Here is a 15,102-nt window from a genome sequence, read left to right as displayed (position 1 = left end):
GGGGCATTTAGAGCTCTATGGGGTCTTGCAGATGGACAAGGATGGCCTCCCTTCCCTGTTTTGTTTGTTTAAACTGAGTCATCTCTCTTGGCTAGCCCCGGCTGGACCAGGCCTTAATTATTACCCATGTTGTGACCCTAACAAAGACTCTTGTCAGAGAGGTTCTCTTGATCAGGGATGCACCTTTAAGCTGACTCCAGCCTAGGTTTAATTTCCCAAGCCTCTGCCACCCTCCCCCATCCCCACCCCCAGAGCCCTCCATGCCAGCTCCTGGCCATTTGACTGAACTCCACAACTGCTCGCCAAGTGGCCACCTGGTCCTGGAGGTGAGTGAGAAACCCCAGCATTTGGGGTGAAGATGTTGGTAAGGTGGACAAACAACTCGTTTGTCAGAGACTTGAAGGAGGAGGGGGCTCCTGGGTGAATCAGAATTGAAATCTAAACTTAGAAATCTACCCAGGGAGACACAGGGAGAGCAAGGACACTGGCATCAGAGGGACCAGCCAAAGCAAAGGAGAAAGGAAGGTTGGAGAAAGGAGGTCCACTTAGACCAGCAGAGAGCTTGGGGGTGGGGAGGACCAGTAGGAAAGTCCCTTGACTTGTGAGGAGATGTGGCTTCATTCAGCGGGCAGGGGCCGCAGTGTCCATGTTTGAGCAGAGGAGTGCCGCAGCTGAACTTCTGGAAGAGTCCATAGAGCTGTGTCTAGTGCAGATCTGACAGAAGTAGAAAGAGACAGTCCTCTCTCCTCCTGGGTGTGCCCTGGCTCCTTGTGCCTCTCTGGTAGCATTTGCTCCTGTTGTCCTCAACCGCTAGCGTCTGAGTGCCCTCAGCATGCGGACAGTGCCTAGCGCGGCATGGTCCCGTGGAAATCTAATGCACAGCACAAATGTGAGCCACGGTGCAATTTTCAAATTTCTAGCAGCCACATTAGATTATAGTGAAAAGAGATAGGTGAGGGAAAAAAAAAAAAAGAGAGATAGGTGAAACCCATTTTAATACCCTATTTAGCTCACTATATTCAAAATACCATTTTAATATGTAATCAATATTATAAATTATTAATGAAAGATGTAGCATTCCTTTTTTCCAACGATATCCTCAAGCTCTGGGGTGTATTTTATGCGTAGAGCTCATTTCAATTTGAACTAGCCAAAAATTTAAAACATACCCACAGGCGGCTAGCTGTTACCACGTGGACAGGACACAGGTCTAAAATACAGGGCCTGGCACGTAGTAGGCACTCAGCGAATATACTGAATGAATAAATGAGTGAATGGATGAAAAGTACTGTCTCTAAAAATACTCTGGGCAGTATGAGAACATTCTCCATTATGATGTCCCGAAGAGGAGCTGGAGAGAGACCTTCATTCACTCATTCAGCGCCTCAAGGACTCTTTGAGAATCTTTCTCTTTCCAGCTCTATTTAAAGTTCTTGATCTCTAAGCAAAGCACTGTGGAGATGAACAAAGTGAGGCCAACTTGACAAATCCAAAATACTCAAGATTGCTCTGGAATGAGTCTGATGGCCAGACCCCAATTCTTTTCTCCTAGTTCCCTGGGGAAGAGTCCGTTTTATCACACACACGCACATGCACAGCCGTACACACCGCCGCCGCCACTAACCCCATCTTTTTAAGTCCTAACCCCTGTGAGGTTCAGAGTTCTCCTCCAGAAAGCCTGGCTGTTGCTACCAGGTGGCTCTCTGCCATCCGAAGCCTGGAGAGGTGGAGGAACTCAACCCCGTTTTGTTCTCTAACTGCCCGCACAGGGCTTCGAACCGCGCTGGGCACTCAGAGGCTCCACAAATATTTGTTGAGTGAACCCAGGCTCTCTGTGCTCCTTGTCCCTGCTGTGCCTACTCTTTCTGGAGCATACCTTACTTTAAATTGCTCCTGAGTCCTCTGTCAAGGGTATATGCTTAGGCCTGAGAGATGATGCCAGGCAGTGGGGACTTGTTGAGAGATGGGGACAGGCTGAAACTGGTTTTCTCCCCTCCCCCTAATCCCTGCCTTTTTCCATTTGAAAAGTGTTTCACAAACTCCACCCTCAGGAGGTTTACCTTAACCAAGTACCACCTGTCCTATTATTTACATAATATTTGTTTAATGTGAAGTCAGATCTCTCTCTCTTTTTCTTTTTCTTGGCAACTAAAAGCTATTTTTAAAATAAACAGTATATCACTACCATAAATGGAAAGCCAGGATTGATGGCCATATATAGATGGCAACCGTAAAAATAAACACAGTGAAAACAAAACAATGCCATTCCATTCAAGCTGGATACTGTTGCCTCCTGAAAGCCTCTGAACCTGGCATATTTCTCTGGTTAACAAAAGATGAGCCAGTCTAAAGAGAAATATTAAAGGCACGTCAGACCCAAGGTGAGATTTATCTCCATTAAGTCATCAGACGGAGAAGTGTATTTTTTAAAACATTGTATTGAAATGTGCTGTTCGTCCAAAACAGTGCACATACCATAAACCTGATAAATGTTCACAAATTCCCTATAACAAGTACCCAAGTGAAGAAAGAGAACATGGGGGTGCTTGAGTGGCTCAATCGTTAAGCGTCTGCCTGAGGCTCAGGTCATGATCCCAGGGTCTTGGGATAGAGCCCCGCAGCGCATTGGGGCTCCCTGCTCAGCGGGAAGCCTGCTTCTCCCTCTCCCACTCCCCCTACTTGTGTTCCTTCTCTCACTGTCTCTCTCTCTCTCTGTGCCAAATAAGTAAATGAAAGCTTAGAAAAAAAGAAAGAAAAAAGAAAAGAAAAAGGAAGGAAGGCAGGCAGGCACAAATAGCACCCAGAAGCCCCCTTCACGCCTCCTTCCGGGTATTACCTCCAGCACCCCATTACCCTGACTTCTACGAACATGGATGAGTTTGTCCTCTTTTTGCATCTCACATCAGTGAACACATACACCAGGCAGTGTTTTTGTGTCTGGCCAATGCTCCCCATCACTCTGGTGAGAGGCATCCATATTCTCGTATGTGGTCAGGTACTGGTTCCTTCCCCTTGCAGGGCAGTGTTCCTTGCTATGACGGTCCTGCAATTTCTTTATCCGTGCTACTGTGGATGGGCATTTGGATAGTTCCCCATGCTTGACTCTTCTGAGCACAGCCGCCGCGAACCTTCTAGAACAAGCTGCTTCTTGAGCACGGGCACACATTTTTGTTGCAGCTCTACTAGGTCCGGAATTTCCGGCTGATGGGGTATCCATGTGTTCAGCTTTAGTAGACAGAGGACAGGCAGAAAGCTTTGCAAAGTCAGTGTGTGCGTCTCTGCCGCCATCAGCAGTCTTTTGCTCCGTATTCCAGCCAACACTTGACAAAGCCCATCTTTTCTCACATACCCATTCTGGGGGATATACAGGTGCACGGCATCGTGGTTTTATTTCGCAGTTCCCGGATGACTGAGGAAGCTGAGTACCTTTTAAATGATAGAATGGGATGAATTTTAAAAGAAAATCGTATCACATAATGTTATGTAATGTCCTACCCGTGTATCATGATTCAGTACCATGAGTAACACCTAACAAGTGCAGACGTTTCTATGATGGAAGTCTTGTTTTAGTTTTGTTTGTTTCAGGAGGAAGAAAAGCACCAAAAAAAAGAGAAAGGAAGGAAGGAAGGAAGGAAGAAGAAAGAAAGAGGTAAGTGTATTGCTTGAGCAGAGGGTGTCCTTTCTTCTCCGTCCACACCCCTGGGAATTGCCGCAGACGGTGTACCTCTTCTTTGACGAATCCTGAAGTCAAATGAGCAAGCAAGAGTACATCTGGCTCTTCTGAGCCGATGCCTTGGTTGGAAACTCCATAATGAAAATCTGGAAAGCATTGCTGTGGAAAAGATAAAAAATGAAAAATGTGCTCGGAGATAAGGAAGAGGCCAGGGCGGCGTGTTCCGTGGTGATTTCCCAACCGGCCTCACGCGCCCGGCTGGCAACTGGATCCCATCACCATCATCATCTCTGTCCTCGGAGCATCTTTGCCTCTCCCCAGATGCTGGCTTAGGTTCCCGGACAGCCCTGCCCTCTAGAAGGTATGGGCTTGGGCTGGGTGACTTTACAGTAATCAAACAGCGAGAACACTAAAGAAAATCCGAATGGGAATGGGAGCCCCAGAGGCTGGCAGACGCCAGACGGGACGCAGGTCCAGCCTCTTCCCTCACTGGCTGTGCCGTGAGGGGCAAGTTGCTGCACCTCTCTGAGCCTTGGTTTTCCCATCTCTAATAAGGGGAGGATAATAATAGCGCCTGTTTCAGAGAGGAGCTGCAAAGAGTAAATGAAACCCTCCACCCGGCACGCAGCCCTCAGTGGCACATAGTCACGCTGTTATTATTACCTCCTTCTCATGATGAGGGGCCCATGTCCTTTGGCACCGTATGGGGATGGAGCACGAGACTGACAGCTCCTCAGTGTGAGCCCAGGAGAGCCCTTGCTCTAGTACAGCTGGGAAGATGGGGGCTCCTGGAAGGCCCAGTTAGTCAGCTGGAACTCTTGGTCTTGGCTCAGGTCATGATCTCAGGGTCATGAGATTGAGTCCCACGCTGGGCTCCATGCTCAGCACAGAGTCTGCTTAAGATTCTCTTAAGCTTAAGTCTCTCCCTCTTCCTCTGCCCCCAGCCCACGCGTGCACATGCTCTCAATCTCTGTCTCTCTCTCTCTAAAATAAATAAATAAATCTTAGCAAAAATAAATAACAGAGCTGGGAAGATGTTTGCAGGAGGAGGAAATCACCCCAAGCTTGGGGAGGCAGGGGTGGGAGTAGATCCCCAGCCCACAGTGAGGCAGGAAGGGGATAACTGGAGGCACACAGCCTCCGGGAAATACAATGAAGAGTAACAAGAAAGATATGGAGGTAGACCTCAGAGCGCAGTGGTGCCTCAGAAGCCTGGAAGAAGGCATGGAACTGGCCAGAGAATTCAGAACCTTCTCCCTACTGTAAGCAGGAAACCCAGCTGATCAGCATGGCCACAGGCACAGGCAACGAAGAAGAAAGAAAGGAACAAACCTCAGAGGAAGAAAGGAACAAAACTCAGAGCACTCGCACAGATGTTCTTATTATATTAAATTTCCTTAAGTGTCAGATGAGGCCCAGAGAGGTTAAATGACCAGTCTGCGGACCCTGCACATGGTCCCTGCCTCACAATGGTTCGGCTTACAATTCTTCCACCGGTGGGCAATGGTGCCAAAGCAATATGCCTTCAGCAGAAACTGTTCTTCAAGTTTTCAACTTGGATCTTTTCCTGGGCTAGGGATGAGTGGATGGTCTTCTCTCCTGTTGCTGGGCAGTGGCAGAGAGCCGAGGCTCAGAGTCAGCCCTCAATCACGAGGGTAAACAACCAGTACAGTACAACCATTCCAAATCCATATGACCATTCTGGTTTCCACTTTCAGTACAGTAATCAATAAGTTACAGGAGGTATTCCAATATTTTACTACACAATAGGCTTTGTGTGAGCTGCTTTTGCACAACTGAGCACATTTCGGATGCACTAGGTCAAGCCGGGATGCTCAGTAGGCTGGGTGTCTTACATGCAAATTTTTCAACTTATAGAATTTTTAGCTTACGATGGGTTTATCAGGATATAACCCCACTGTAAGTCAAGGAAGATCTATAGTGTGTAATAGAGTCAGATGTCAAACCCTTACATTTCCACTACCCTGGGAACCAACCCTCTAACTCCAGACTTGCTAACATCGAGGTGCATGGCACAGTTGTCCCCTAGGCCCTCATGGCCCATGCTGCCATCGTCCCATTACCTTTCCCTGTGTAACAAACCATCCCCAGACTTAAGTTTTCAAACCACCACCTGTATCATCTCTTGAGGTACTATGGATTAATTGGGTTCTGCTGGGTAATTTGCACACAGGCCCTTTCCTGTGGCTCTGAGAGACGGTGTCTGGGACTTGGGTCATCTGGAAGCCTGACTGGGCTGGACACGCCTGACAGTGCAGCTCACTCACCTGGCCAGCACCAGACGCTGGCTCTTGGCCAGCAGCTGAACTGTGAGGTCGACCACGGTGTGACTTCCCCCACACCCCCTGGCTGGTCTTCTCCATGTGGTTTGGGCTCCTCAGGGTGAAGAGGCTGGGTTTCAAGGGGAAGTGTCCCAAGAAAACAAGTAGAAGTTGCAAGGTTTCTTGGCATCCAGAAGTCTCACCACATCATATCATCCTCATTCTGCTGGTCGGACAGCCCCGAGGCCAGCTCATCTTCAGGGGCTTGGAGAACGGACAGGCAGGACAGAAGAGGCTGTTCGGACCATCTCTGGGGAGCATGGCGGGCATGGCCCCCACCCCTCTTTACCAACAAGCTTAGGTAAACTGTCACTCCAGCACCCTCCACTTCTCAAGCTGCCGCTCATTCCCTGGAGAACAAGGAGCCCTGCGGCTCTCCAGAGGCTTGCCCATAGGAATGAAGCAAATCAACCCTTTTACCTCCAGCGTGACAGCCGCTCCTTCCCAGCTGCAGAAGCTCACAGTCTCACATGGAGCACTGCAGAGCTCCAGGCTTCGAGTAGGGGGTCCACCATTAAACAAATCAGATGCCCCCCACCTTCTTTTGTAAGGCGATCGAGGTCAAAATGTTGTGGACGTTCTGGATGGGTTCAAAACCTTGCAACCCAGTGCATCCAAAGAGAGGGGGGTTGAGCAAAGCATCCCTCAGCCTAAATTCCCTAGATTAGGCTGAATTCTCTAGATCAGGGGTCGGCAAAAGTAAAAGACCCTTCAGTGAATCTTTTCGGCACTGTGGGCTTCATGAGGTCTCTGTCACAACTAGTCAAGTCTACCATTACAGGCCCACAGCGGCCAAGGGTGATATTCAAACACATTCACAGCGTGGCTGTGTTCCAGTAACATTTTATTTACGAGAGCAAATGGAGGCCAGAATTGGCCCGAGGTCTGCAGAATGCCAACCCCTGCATTGGGGCCTCCTTAATTAGAGAGAGCAGGCTTTCGAAGACTGTCAGGCCATAGGAGGTCATTCAGACCCTGGAGTCTTACTCCCAACCTGAATGTGATCCACCAGCCATGAGAGCTCCGCCGGCTTCCCGCTCCATCCCCATGCCAGCCCAGAAGCCCACAGGGAGGTGCCCGGGGCCCCAGTGTCCCCAGCTGAGAGTCTGGATCGGGCATTCGGCCAGGCCCCAGCAGACCCTCCTGGCCATCAGGACAAGACCTGGAGAGGACACAGCATTCCCCAATGCTTCTTAGAGAAGGAAGGCAAGACAGGGGGGCAGAGGGAGGCAAGGCAGGGGTCCTGGCTCAGATTGGGGGAGAACTGGCAACTGGCTTCCCTGAAAAGGTCTCAGGCAGGGTGAGCATCGATGGAAAATGTGAGCGGGGCTGCTGCCTCCATTAGATGGGCCTGCCCCCCTCCCCCCACCGCAGCTCTTCTTTCGAGGAACAAGACTGCATCTGTTTGGCGATACTCTATCTGGAATGGTTAAATAAACCTTTCAGGCCCTGGCAAACAACAGCCCATCTTATTCCAATGGGGGAGCTTCTGAAGCACAGCAGACGCTTAATCCTAAATCTGTCTGCAGGCGCCCCCTCCCCTCTCGGTAAATCCAGGCTGCCCCCACTCCCGGGCCCTCAGCTGGGAGCAAGACGGCTCACCCTGGCCACCTCCTTCGGCCCCACTGCTCTTAGTTCTGCGTCTTCACATTGACTCCCAGTGTTGTTGCACTTGGTTTTTCTCCCTCCACCCCCTTTCTTCTCAGGGGTCTCCCTCTCTCTCTCTCTCCCCGGCTTGCCCGGTGGATCGCAGCCACACAAAACCGTCTGAGCAAATTTGTTCAGGCCCCCACAATTATCTCATCTCCCCATTACCCCCACCCTCACCCCCTCGAGGCCGCTGAGAAGCAAGCAAAGCTAAATAAATAAAGTCTGGGAGGGGACCCAGCCAGCTTTCCTGAGCCCTGGCGGTATAAATCACAGGCGCACAGGCTCAGCATGCCTTCTACCTACCCCCCCCTCAAGGGCACCAGTCTCCCCCATAGTCAGAACATCAAAAAAAGCGGAACCCCTCCTACAGATGAAACCCAAGTCCTCTGCAAAGGCGTGTTGCGATGCAAGCTGCAGAGACCGTGTGTCCAGCTGAGCACACAGACCTCCCCCTCCCGGGTCCTCTCTCACTCCCTGCTCTCCTCCTTCAACATCACACACACTTCGGGGCCCCAGCTCCCCTTTCCAGGAAATCTCGTGCCTCAACAGAGAGTCAGGGAAGGCAAGAAGTTGCTGTAGGCATGTTTGGTCTCTTACAAAATTGCTGCTGAGGGGTGGTGAGAAATGGGTTTGAACAGCACCCCTCTGACTCCTCACCTCTTTCCTGCCCGGGAGAAGGCTGTAGAGACCACACACTGCAATTTACAGACAGCCCTTGGTTCTCCTTTGCTCTGTAATTAAACTGCAGCCTCTCTCTTCCAATCAGGAACCAGCTCCACCGGGACTGAGGGGGAAGTGAGGGAGATGTGAGTATGGGAGGGAAGGATGAAATCATCCAATTTGGAAACTAAGCCATTGGGGTGGGGGTGAGTGGAGGTGGCAAAGAATCAGTCCCTAGGGGAACAGGAAGACCCTTCCCTCCCTGTTCCAAGGTTCCTTGGAACCAGTTTGAGGCCAGTGTGAGGATGAGAGAAGCTCCCTGAGGGAGGCAGGCCCTCTTGAACAGGTGTGCTAGCTTCGCTCCTTGTAGACCACCTTCCTGAAGGTGTGGCAAACCTCAGCTGTCCCTGTGCATTGCTGCTAACACAGCCTCACAGGACTGGAGGTGTCTATCTAGGCTGTCCTAAGATCTGCGTTTGTATTACTTCGTGCCTTCTATCACTCTCCTCCATTTCCAAAGACCCAGAAAGTTTAGTGAGGGCAGCGACTGGTCTGATTCCTGCACACCCCTCTCCCCACCTCACGCTCTCCTCCTATAGCAGATAGAGACTACCCCATTCTCCCTACATGAGTGGGCAGCCTCAAGGATGTCTCCATAAGTGGAAGAACTGCAGCCTGAAGAAACAGAGCTCCTCCTCACTCAAGGTCATTGGATGAATGTGGTTTCACTCCCCTAAGCTCTGGTCACTCCACCAGACACTCCTACCTCTTGCTCCAGGCCATGTGCTGGCAATAGAACCCCACAGATGGCATGGCACCATGTACAGAGCTGACACCAAGCAGCATTACCCAAATATCAGTCATTCGGGAAACTACTTCTAATTTTACCATATCTTTGAACCATCTTGATTATTATTTACTTAATATTATCTTTAAGTCAACTCATTTGATTTACATAAAATACTGCAAGCAGTAATGTGCTAAAAAAACACAGGTTTAACATACTATTTCCCTCTATACATGAAAACAAAATATGTATCTTGCCAAATGAAGGAAATTTCTTGGAATACCTTCTAAAATCAGCTTGTGTGCTATATATTGGCACAAAATGTAGAAAGTGTTTTAATCTTTTGGCCAGGTTTGGTATTTTAGGCAAGTCTCTGAGGATTGGTTCCCTCATCTATAAAGTGAGAATAAAAATGTCTGCTCTGCCTTTGTGAGATAATAAATATCCTATAAAGAGCAACAGGCAGGATCAAGAGCTTTAATAGAAGACACGGCCAGAAGAATGGCATGAAACTTAAGAAGTATGGGAATTTTTAAAAAAGTATAAATTGCTAAAAAAGGAAGGAATAGACAGTGTTGTACATACTCAAAAGAACAGGATCCCTGCACCAAATATTGCAAAGAGATCTAACAGAAATAGTAGAGGAAATGTACAGGCTGTTAAAGGAAACAATATACACCCACACGAAAAACACAAATAAAAGGACCTATGGGGCATTATAACCCTGATTATAATTCTATTGAACTATGAATGCAAAACAAGAGAACAGCGAGACTCTGGATATATCAGAGGGAGCTCTGCAGCCTAAAGAGTGGGCTGGGAAGGCTTCCTGGAGGTGGTGTTAGAAACAGAGTTCCGGCTCCTTGGTTGTGAGGGTGTTTCTGGAATTCTTTTTTCTTCTTCCCTCAACTCAACTCCACATTCCCCTGGGTTTCAGCTGTGCACAGCAGGTGCCTATTGGAAACTGCTTTTCTGGGGTTGCTGGTAGTTAGCAAGTACATCAGGGCCCTCGGAGGCAGCAACACAGAGTCTCTGTGGTGTCTCCCAGTGCCCAGCCCCTGCGGCTGCTCTGAGTCTGCTCCATAGGCCCCCACTCCTCTCCTCGTATCTGTGGCCTCCGGTGGGCACCTAACCTCCCTCACTGTCTGTAAAGTGTTTCTCTCTCCCCTCTCCAACTTGTCTCAGCACAACTATTTCTATCTCCTATGTTGTCTTTGCTCTGTCACACCATATCTTAGCTCAGGGCGGGTCTCTTTCTCTCTTTCTGCATTCTTGGCCTCTTTTTCTTCATCATTCTTATCCTCATGAAGGATATTATTTTTCATGCCCACACCTGCCCCAGCTAGAGGCCTCCTGAGACCCAGCCCTCTGCTTCTAGAGGAAAGAATCCCCAGGACTCTGCTACGTTGTAATGATAATCAGTGGCCAGGACTCTGGGATAACATTGTCTGGGGTTTGGGAAGAAGGGTTGCTTTAGAGTCACAGTGAATCCCCTACTCCTGTTACACACACACACACACACACACACACACACACACACACCCTGCATTTGGGCACCTTGCCAATACTTTCCAAATTGTGCCTCTTGCCCCTGAGCCAGAATGGAGAATCAATAATTATTTCCATCCACATCTTTACAAAATAGTAAATAACCCGGAGGCTCAGCCAAGTCAATGACCTCAGTTCCTGCTCTTTGTCCAGAATCCTGGTCTCTGGACCTTCAGCGTGTAAAGGGGCATTTGAGTTGTAACACCACAGGCTTCGTGGCTTGAAACAACCAGAATGAGCACAACCCACTTTGGAGGCTGTTATTTGGGGTCCCCAGGCCAGCTCCGCCAGGTAATCCACAGGGTAATCGAAGCTCAGTTTCCTCATCCGCAGAATGGGGTAAGAACTCCTAGCTCACGGGGCTTCTGAGGGATTGAGTAGAATCACTCATGAAGGCCCCTGGCAGGAGGTCTAGTCCCAAGAGCAGGCTCAACAGTGTCCACCAAACCCCAGCTGGTCTTGACCGAGGGACTCCTGACTCTTGCAGCAATTCTCTGCCCTTGGAAAAAACTCGGATCCACAATATGGGGTGCCTGGCATTCTTCAGGACCACTGCTGGGACTGGGCCGTATCTCTCATTCCCTGTCCTCCGGGATTCTGAAGGGACCCCCCAAGCCAGAGGGAGACCTTCACCTTGCACTGTGCCACCTGTCCCCATCTGTCTGCCCCACTAGGTCCTGGCTGTCCGAACAGGCACTTCTCCCTGGGGAAAATATTATTGTTTTTTTGGCCACTTGTTTGATCCTCCAGAGTCAATATTTGTGGAGATAAGCACAGTGTCATGGAGCCAGGGGCGTTGTTTACGATTCAGTCCCCATCCCATTGGGTTCCAGTCCCCTCGGGGCCACCATGCAAGGTGAGAGGGTGCATTTCAACAGCAGTGGGTCCTGTCACTTCCCTGGATTGCCTGACAAAGGCCATGGAAGACAGGCTCGGGTCAGTCTACCCCTGTTCCTGAAGGCATGCTCTTGGCCTGCTCAGACAGGAGTGCTGGGGAGGAGTGTAATGGGACCTTCCCGAACTCCTGCCCCTCCCGGGCTTTCCTCTAGTGCATGTCCCAGGCCAACCCTGGCCTTCTCCACCAGACTGTCAGGTCCTGGAGGGGGTTTTCTATCAGAAGAAGACTTCCTATTTCCACTTCACATACAAATGCCTAGAGGAATTTTCCACCAGGTGCGAAGGGCTTATCAAAGGACTTGACTTAAAATATAAGGTCCCTTTGTAAGTGGTCTGAAGGGGAGAGCACCAGCAAGGGCTGGGTGTGCCAGCGCAGCTACACACTCGATGCAAGGAGAGGTCACAGCAAAAGCCTGATTAGGAGAAACACCTGCTCATAGGAAGTCAATGAGGACAGATAAGAAAAATGTGGTTTCAAATAAAGTCCAAACCACAAGTCACAGGGACGTGCTGTCAAAGTTGTAGCAGCCACATCCACAAAGTTGTAGCCACATCTCATACAGGCGGCTCTAATTCTAAGGGAGTAGAAGCAGACATTGAATTGTTTCACTTGGTTCGTGGTTTTCTGGAGAGACACCAGCGAGTCTGGCTAGCTAACACCACCACCAAGAACCGGAGAAGAGGGGACAAGGCAGAAGAAGGAGGGCAGAAGGGGAGGAGAGCCTTGGCATGGCTGGCGGGTCGGCTATGTACCCGTCTCCAGCAAAGTGACTTCCGAAACTGATCTCATTTAATTATCTTATTTCATTCTCGTGACCATCATATGGGGCAGCTGTCCGTATCCCCACTTTTCAGATAAGGAAAGTGAGGCTCTGAGAGATTAAAGTGATGGAGCCAGCAGATCCTTGTTTGATAAACTCATCATTCTGTACTGTAGACAGCCAGGCCCTTAGTATCCTGTCTTGGCCATTTTCTGGATGATTGCTCTTTCTCTCCTTTGAGATAATGGGGCACACTGTCCCCAGCCCTGCCCCCTTACGACTGCACCCCCACCCCGCCCAGTATGGGGACCTCTCTGCCCCGCACTTCCCATAGAGCTTCACATGGTGCAGGACACGTACCTACTGAATGTCCACCCCCCACCCTGGACCGCCAGCCCCTGCACTCCTGGACTGACGGTGGCATTCACTGCCATGACCCCCCACCCGGTCCGGGGCATGACTCTTTCACACCCCAGCACCCCACGTTTCTGCTCTTCTCATCTGATCTGTACAAAACTCCCTCTCCTGAAAAGTCAAAGGAATAAGCCACAGGCAGTGTGTCCAAGCCAGCTAGACCTCCAATCAGGACCTGTGGTCTCATAACACAGGTGCACATGATAGCGAGGAAAGAACAAAAGGTACACTGAGGGCAAAACACAGAGCTGACACCTGCAAACCACACCTGTCCCCTTATGATGGAATGCGTACCTAGAACCTTCTCAGGCACCAGTGACAGCCTAAGGGGGGAGAGGGGACTACAAATGGTCATTGGATAAAGATCGCACTCATGTAGGACACAAAACTCCACTTGACTATGTCACTGTCTTCATGATTTCCAAGAAAAACACAATCTTAACGATTGCCAGACCTCTAGAACCTACAGACTCAATTTCCTGGAGCCCTGACATCACCTTTGCCTCCAGAGGATAGAACCCCTATGTCATGAGTCACTCGTCACAATCCCAATGCAGCTCTTGCTGCCCACGGGTCCTATCCCTGTGCTGTAACAAACACCTTCTCACACCATTAAATGTCTCCAGAATTCTTGACCGTTGGGCTCACGATCCCACATCGTATTTCGGTGGCCCCGGGTTGGGGATTCTGCATCTTTCTTCATCTGGACTTGGAGTTTTGGGGAAAGCTTGATAAGTTACTCTGTCTTCTCTTTTTACTTTCATTTCAGGGGCTTTTCAAGGAGCAGAGTCTTATGGGTCTCGCTGGTCTTATGTTTTCATTGTGGATTGCTCAGATGCAATACTCCAGCCCGTGGTTATTCTACGGGAGGAACAAAGCCTGACTTTTGACTGGGAGTGAGCGCCCTGGCTGGAATGGTAATAAGACCCAGAAGCTTGATGCCCTCTCTTTATTTCTATTCTTATACAGAGTTGCCTTTCTTGGACTCAGAGCAGCACCGAAGTCACTGGGATGGCCACCCATCTTAAGACTCCCGTGTGAGGTTTTTTCCGCATGGCTTATTGTGATCACCTCCACACCTCTGGTCATGCTGCTTCTGGCTGCAAGACCTCTGCTCCCACCCAGCTGAAAGCAGTACTTGGTTGAATTAAAACCCAACCAGGGACCATTTCCTAGGGGAATCTACATGTCTTGAAATGTCACTTCGATAATGATGGATTTCTCTCTTTACTCTTCTTTGTTAATATGCCCCACTGACTACTTAAATTACAATATGAGGTCATTATCCCTTATCAAGTTTTCTGGTATTTTCCATGGGTTAAGAATGGCAGGTTCTCCACAGCATTTCTGTCCTTTCACCAACACCCATTTGTAGTCTAGATTGCAGTGGGGACGCAGGTGGATCTCGGCATCCCTCCTACAAGACAAGGCAGTGTTCACAGCAACTTCTTAGAGGGATACTTCTGGTCACTTTGACACCAGGAACCTCTGACATACCCGGTATGGGATGCAACCAGAAAGCCGAGGGGGATTTTTGGTAATAGATCTTCTCTACTTTTCTAGGAACATGGGGTCTTTAGTCCCCAAGGATTCTCCCTCGGGATGCCTTTTATCTCACTGGAATCAAGTTGGATCGCAAGATCTAAGAAAGAGAACACTGATCTTTTTCTATAACATTGCACAGACTCAGTACTTCTTAAGATATTAGGGAAACTGGCCCATCGATGGGACATTAAACTGTGATACAATCTATCGGCTTGATCTCTTCTGCAGGAAACAGGCCAAACACCGAGGTGCTCTGTGTCCAGGCCTTCATGGCCCTGAATAAGAGCCTTTTGTAGAATGTGTCTAGCCACCAGCCAGGTTGACAAAGCCACTCTGGACGGATTGTTTGGTGATTGTCCAAATAGGCCCAGTCCTCCCAACAGACCTGGGCCCCTGGAGGACTCACCAGCCAGTCCAAACAAAGAGGACACTGGCTCTGTTATTATCCCTCCTTATTATAAACCCCACTCCCCACCCGGTGTCTTAGAGGGTAAGCTACTGGAGTCTTTAATAATAGATATATGGCCTTAAGACAAGAAAAGAACCAGAGAGCTAACATGCAGGCTACAACAGAGGCTCAAGTATGGGCTGCCACTTCTGTGAATCCCCCACAGCACCACACTAACCAGGGACGGGAGAAAAAACCCACATCAGACAAAGGATTAAGGTAGGACCTCCGCTGTGCGTTTGGCCAAATCAACCAATGGAGCAAAGAACGTCTGAACAAAGGCTCTCCATCAGGGCCATGTCCTATCTGGAAGAAAGAAGGACACTGGAGGAGAGACTGTCCTCATCTCCAAAGGGAGAGGAAGACAGAAACTCACT

General features: G+C 49.5%; 1 long non-coding RNA gene across 1 annotated transcript; it reads left to right on the top strand.

Annotated features, from left to right (window-relative positions):
• Window positions 1-10,858: 10,858 nt before the first annotated feature.
• LOC116596907 lies at window positions 10,859-14,468 on the top strand. Its single transcript, XR_004288358.1, has 3 exons — window positions 10,859-10,951; window positions 13,502-13,649; window positions 14,296-14,468. It is a non-coding gene; the product is annotated as an uncharacterized LOC116596907 (long non-coding RNA).
• The last annotated feature ends 634 nt before the right edge of the window (window positions 14,469-15,102 follow it).

This window comes from Mustela erminea, chromosome 8 (assembly GCF_009829155.1).
Source record: "Mustela erminea isolate mMusErm1 chromosome 8, mMusErm1.Pri, whole genome shotgun sequence".
NCBI lineage: Eukaryota > Metazoa > Chordata > Mammalia > Carnivora > Mustelidae > Mustela > Mustela erminea.
This window is presented reverse-complemented; position numbering and strand designations above follow the sequence as displayed.